Raw genomic sequence first — 6,693 nt, forward strand, 5'->3', positions numbered from 1 at the left:
GAATAATGAGGGCAACAAATGTATAGATGTGCTTTACACAATTGATCTATGTATTGTGATGAATTGTATGAGCCCCAATAAATTGATTTAAAAAAATATGCACTAGATCTATTTCCTCCTCATCATATATAAATATATTTACATAGGTACATACCTATATTTAGACTTCTATAAATGGCCTTTGCCTCCTAGTTCTTTTCTCTATTTCCTTTTACTTTCCTCTTGTCCCACTATCATGCTCAGCCTTCATTTGGGTTTCAGTAATTCCTCTCATTTACATTGCCCTTGACCAAGCTCTACCAGGCCTCTTAGACCTTCCTTGCCACTGCTTTTGGATCACTTGTTGTTTCTTTGCCCCTGGGTTTGTTAACACATCTTCCTTTCCTCCACCTCCCTTTCTCCCATGTTCCCCTGGAACTCTCAGTCCCATTGTTTTCTCCTCCAGATTTTTTATCCAACCTGTCATATCTAGATAGGCTTGTAGAGATAATAATATGCACAAAACAAGACAGAGCAAAACAAAGCAACAAAAGAAAACAAAACAACAACAAAGAGCTATGACAGCAACAACAAAAAAATCAATGACACACTAAAAAAGAAAAGCCTGTAAATAGTTCAAGGTCTGTTTGTTGACCTTTAGGAGTGTTTTCCTGTCGAGTCTGATGGGGTGCCATGCCCTGGCCCCAAAGTCTGTATTTTGTACTCCTTTGGGACTTCCTAGCTCTGCTTCCCTTGCTGTTCTGTTGTATGCCCTTAGTGTTTTGCCTTGGTGTGGTGGGGCCACATCAGACACAATTTCCACACTGTGTCTCCAGTGTTTTCCCCTATAAGGCTATGGGTCAGTGAGGGATGTTGTGTCTCATAGTGGGGCCGGCCATATGGTCCTCTTTACATTGGCTGCTCTGAGTGGGGTGGACAGCATCTCCGCCCCCACCCCCCCAGCCCCCAGAAGAATTTACTTCTGAGGACAGCACTGAAGCTACAGCTCAGGGAGAGGAACATGTCTGATCAGAGGACATGGGAGCAAATGAAGAGGGAGGAAGAGAGAGTGGAGCATATCCTGGCCCATCAAGCCTTGAGGTCATTGTATATTTTCAGTGCCTTCAATTTACGTGGCTCATCTTCCAGTTCTATACAAGATAATATTCAATTTTGATCCATAGGCTTTTCATTGGCTAGTTCTTGGAAAAAAATCACCAGAACTCTTTTTCTGTTCTTTCTTAGTCTGAAAGCTCCACTGAAGCCTGTCCAACATGTACAATGCTGCTGGTATTTCAGACACCAGTGGTAGCTTCTAGTATCATATTAACTAGCACACTAGCTACCACAGATAGGTGGTGGTGGGAAATGACTAAGTGCTGATCATAACTCTCCCTCCCATGATTGTTCACGACTTATCCATACTTCTTCACACCTGGGACTGGAAAATCTATTAGCAGTGTGTGTGGATCTGAGCAGCGTCTGAGAACAGCTCACCAAGATGACTTGGTACTATAGTTGCTAACAAATGCCCCATCTTGATCAGCAAGACACATATGGGTGATTCTGTGCCACCACCCCTGTGAGTGAAAATGTAGCATGATAAAGGAAGCACATGAGGTAGGGAGGAGCCTTGAAGGATGTATTACGTCAGGTTCAAAATTTGTTCATTCTCATTAGCAAGGAATTTTTATCCAAAATAATAGCTTACTTTTACCCCAACGAATACTATTTTCTTCCCACACCAGCCAATCAACCAATAAATAAAACTATATACTCTTATATGGTAAACATTGGGCAAACCCCAGGACCTTTACAATTCTTTCTGTCATTTTCATGCGTTGCTTTATGTTTGTTTCTCTTACTTATGTCCTAGCATGAATTTCCATTCTCTTACTTTTATTCTGCTATATTAGAACCATGTAAGGTTTCTTATAGTCTTTTCCATAAATTCTATGACAACTAATGTCCATTTAGCTGGGAAATTATAAAATAAAAAGATCCCTGATTGCTAGTGGCTACATATGGGGTTGCAAACTTCAAGACCAGCAGTTCCGAATGATGAGAAGCTCTCTGGAGGAAAAGGTGGCTTTCTACTCCTGTATAGAATGACAGTCTCATAATCCACCAGGGGACTTTTATCCCGGTCTATAGGCTGCTGAGTCAGCGTTGACTCGAAGGCAGTGAGTTAGTTGAGTTTTAGAAAGCAACTAGCCATGATCAGATACATAAATACCATTTGGTATGCATTTGATCTGTTGTTGTTGTTAAGTGCCATTTAGTTAGTTCTGACTCTTAGTGACACTACGCACAGCAAAATGAAATACTGCCCAGTCCTGTGCCATCCTCACAATTGTTCTTATGCTTGAGCCAATTGTGCAGCCACTGTGTCAATCCATCTCCTAGAGGGCCTTCCTGTCCTTCACTGACCCTCTACCTTACCAAGCGTGATATCCTTCCCCAGGGATTGGTCTCTTCTGACAATATGTCCAAAATATGTAAGACAAAGTCTGGCTATCCTTGCTGCTCAGGGGCACTCTGGCTGATTTCTTCTTCCAAGACAGATTTGTCTGACCTTTTAGCAGTTCGTGGTATTTTTAATATTCTTCTCCAGAACCACAATTTAAATGCATACATTCTTCTTCAATCTTTCTTACTTAATGCCAAACTTTCATGTGCATATGAGTCCAATGAAAATATCATAGCTTGGGTGAGGCACATCTTAGTCTTTCAAATAACATCCTTGCTTTTCTTTTTTTTTTTTTATTGAATCATTTTATTTGGGACTCATACAACTCTCATCACAATCCACATAGATATCCATTGTGTCAAGCACTCCTGTACATTTGTTCCCCTCATCATTCTCAAAATATTTGCTTTCTACTCTAAAGAGGTCTTGTGCAACAGATTTACCTAATGCAACACATCTTTTTATCTCTTGCCTGCTGCTTCTGTAGGTGTTGATTGTGGATCCATGCAAGAAAAAATCCGTGACAACTTCAATTTTCTCCATTTATCATGATGTTCCCTATTAATTCATTTTTGAAGATTTTAGTCTCCTTCACTTGAGTTGCTTATTAAAAGTGAGGAGGACTTGAAGAACTTGTTGATGAAGATCAAGGATGGTAGCCTTCAGTGTGGATTAAATTCAATGTAAGGAAGATCAAAATCCTCACAACTGGACCAATAGGCAACATCATGAGAAATGGAGAAAAGTTGAAGTTGTCGAGGATTTTGTCTTACATGGATCTAAAACCAGTACTCATGGCAGCAGCAGTGAAGAGAGCAGGAGATGTATTGCACTGGGTAAATCTGTTGCAACAGACTTCTTTAGAGTTTTAAGGAGCAAGGATGTTACGTTTAGGATAAAGTGTTCCTGACCCAAACCATCATATGCCTGTGAAATTTGGACATTGAATAAAGAAGTTCATATAATAATCGATACATTTGAATGGCAGTCCTGGAAAAGAATATTGAAAATACCATGGACTTTTAAAAGACCAAACCAATCTGTATTAAAGAAGTAAGACCAGAGTGCTCTTTAGAAGCGAGGGTGACTTCATCTCACCTACTTTGGACATATTGTCAGGAGAGATGAGTTTTGGAGAAGGACATCATGTTTGGTCCAAGGGAAAGGCAGATAAAAAGAGGAAGGCGGTCAAGGCAATGATATGACACAGTGGCTGCATTAGTGGGTTCAGGCACACGAAAAATTATGAGCATGCTCTAAGATCATGCAGAGTTTTATTCCGTCGTGTGTAGTGGTGCTACAAGTCAGAGCCAACTCAACAGCCCTGAACAGCAACAACACCTGTACTCGTTAGTAAGCAGCGCTGCTTGTGGAGTAAGTTATGCATTGGACTGTTAACCAGCAGGTCAGCAATTTGAACCTTCAAAACTCAAACCAAAGTCATTGGCACAGAGTTGTTTCTGACTCAGTTTTTGACTACCCTGCCATAAGACAGGGACGATCTGCTTCTGTGGATTTCTGAGACTGGAACTCTTTACCAGAGTAGAAAGCCCTGTTTTTATACCATGGAGCTGCTGGTGCTTTTGAACTGCTGACCTTGTGATTAACTCCCACAGGGCTCCTAATTCAAATCTATAGCCTCACCAATCCACAAGGACAATTTTACTCCATATTATAGGGTTGCTATGAGTCAAAAACATGGCTCTATAGCAGTGAGTTTGGACTTCTTAGGAAGTGTCCTGGTGTCACCGTGGTTTTCTCAGCTGATAACCAAAAAGTCAGCCATTTTTCACCTGCCAGCCACTTTGCAAGAGAAAGATGTGGAAATCTATTTCTATAAAGACTGCAGCCAGGAAACCCCACTGAGTCCATCTACTCTGTCCTTTATGGTTGCTATGAGTTGAAATCATTCTATGTTATACGTGTTAGGCATTTTTCTAGATACAGGAAGTGCTAAAGTGCATGCAATCATGCCTGTTTCCAGCAGATTACAAATCCAAACAGAATGACACTGACATCTCCCTGTCAGCATTGTTTCCTCAGAGAGAAACCTGGAAGAGCTGTTGACACTTCTCTGGGCAGTTCTAATGGTATGAGTGCCTTGGTGATGCAAACTGCTTCCTTCCCCAGAGGCTCCAGGGAATGTGCTGTGTGAAGTAGTAGTCATACTGCACATTCACATCAAAGGTTCCAGGAAAAGCAATAGGTCTGACTGTAATTCATCAGCCTGTATGGCATCCTTTGGTAAAGACTCCATAAAATATGTATTGCATAAGATCAGATTACATATGGAATGTATTTCATAGGTTGCTTCTACAGTACCTTTTCTTCCCCAACATTGCCCCAGTTTTGTTCTCTATCAACCCCCCAAACCAGGAAGTAAGCCACGGTGTCATCTCTTTCTCCATGTTACTTCTGTCTTCTTCCTTTTAACACTAAAAATAGAAAGCTAGAGGGGGGTGAATCACCTATCTTGCAACTCCGAGGTGATCCAGAAGACTAAAACTACATGACAAGGACTTATGCCAAGAACAGAAAGACAGAGAGAGCCTGGGACACTAATGAGATCAGAGGACACTGCATGTGCCTCGGTGGACTATCCTTGACGTGGCCAATACAGCCTTAGTCATGCTGCTCTCATATTTCCTTTACCCCAAACAAATCCACCGCTGTCAAGTTGATTCAGCGTAATATCGACTCCATCAGACAGAGTAGAACTATTTCCTAGGATTTCAGAAGGTGTAAATCTTTATGGAAGCAGATCACTTCATCTTTCTTCTTCCAAGTGTCCGGTGGGCTTGAACCAGTGACCTTTACGTTAGGATCCCAACACATAACCAGCAGGGCTCCTGACAGCACCATATTGTTGTTGTTGTTAGGTGTGATTGAGTAGGTTCTGACTCATAGTGACTCTATGTATCACATTATGCAACACTGCCCAGTCTTCCACCATCCTCAGAGTTATCACATTTGAACCCATCATTGCAGCCACTGTGTTAATTTATTTTGTTGACTCTCTTCCTTTTTTGTTGTTGTTGTTGCCCTTCACTTGACCAAGCACAATGCCCTTCTCCAGCAACTGGACCTGATAATATGCCCAAAGTACTTGAGACAAAATCTCACCATCCTTGCTTTTAAGGAACTTTCTGACTTTACTTTTAAGACATCATTGTGGGTTTCATTTTCAAAACCATGTTATTGGGAGGTAATATAGATATCATTCCACAGCGCAATCACATCAAGCAGCATTGTACAATTGCTACCACAATCCGTTTCAAAACATTCTCATTGACTCCTGCCACCATCCATGGTGCTTTCCTTATTCTTTGCCAAAACTATAATTCAAATACATTGATTCTTTTTCATTCTTCCTTATTCCATGTCCAACTTTCACATGCATATGAGGCAATTGAAAATACCGTGGTTTGGGTTAGGCACACCATAGTACTCAAAGTAAGAGCCTTCCTTTTTTTAAAAAAAATCATTTTATTAGGGGGTCATACAACTCTTATCACAATCCATACATCCATCCATTGTGTAAAGCACATTTGTACATTCATTGCCTTCCTCATTCTCAAAACATTTGCTCTCCACGTAAGCCCCTGCTCCACTTAAGTATCTGCTCCTCATTTTCCCCCTTCCTCTCTCCCCGCTCCTCCTTCCCTCGTGAGCCCTTGATAATTTATAAATTATTATTTTGTCATATCGTACACTGTCTGAATCTCCCTTCACCTAATTTTCTGTTGTCCGTCCCCAGGGAGGAGGTTATGTGTAGATCCTTGTCATCGGTTCCCCCTTTCCACCCTCCCAGTATCACCACTCTCAGCACTGGTCCTGAAGGGATCATCAGTCCTGGATTCTCTGTGTTTCCAGTTCCTATCTGTACCAGTGTACATCCTCTGGTGCATAGGCAAATGTGGTGAAGAAAGCTGATGGTGCCCATCTATCAAAAGATATAATGCCTGGGGTCTTAAGGGCTTGAAGGTAAACAAGGGGCCATCTAGCTCAGAAGCAACAAAGCCCACATGAAAGAAGCACACCAGCTTGTGCAATCATGAGGTGTTGAAGGGATCAGGTACCAAGTATCATCATTACAAAAATCATATCATTGTGAATGAGAGGGATTGCGGAGTGGAGACCGAAAGCCCATCTGTAGGCAATTGGATATCCCCTTACAGAAGGTTCGCGGGGAGGAGACGAGCCAGTCAGGGTGCAGTGTAGCAATGATGAGACATACAACTTTC

This window comes from Echinops telfairi, unplaced genomic scaffold (assembly GCF_000313985.2).
Source record: "Echinops telfairi isolate 266 unplaced genomic scaffold, ASM31398v2 ScPeMD7_3509;HRSCAF=4178, whole genome shotgun sequence".
Classification (NCBI taxonomy): domain Eukaryota; kingdom Metazoa; phylum Chordata; class Mammalia; order Afrosoricida; family Tenrecidae; genus Echinops; species Echinops telfairi.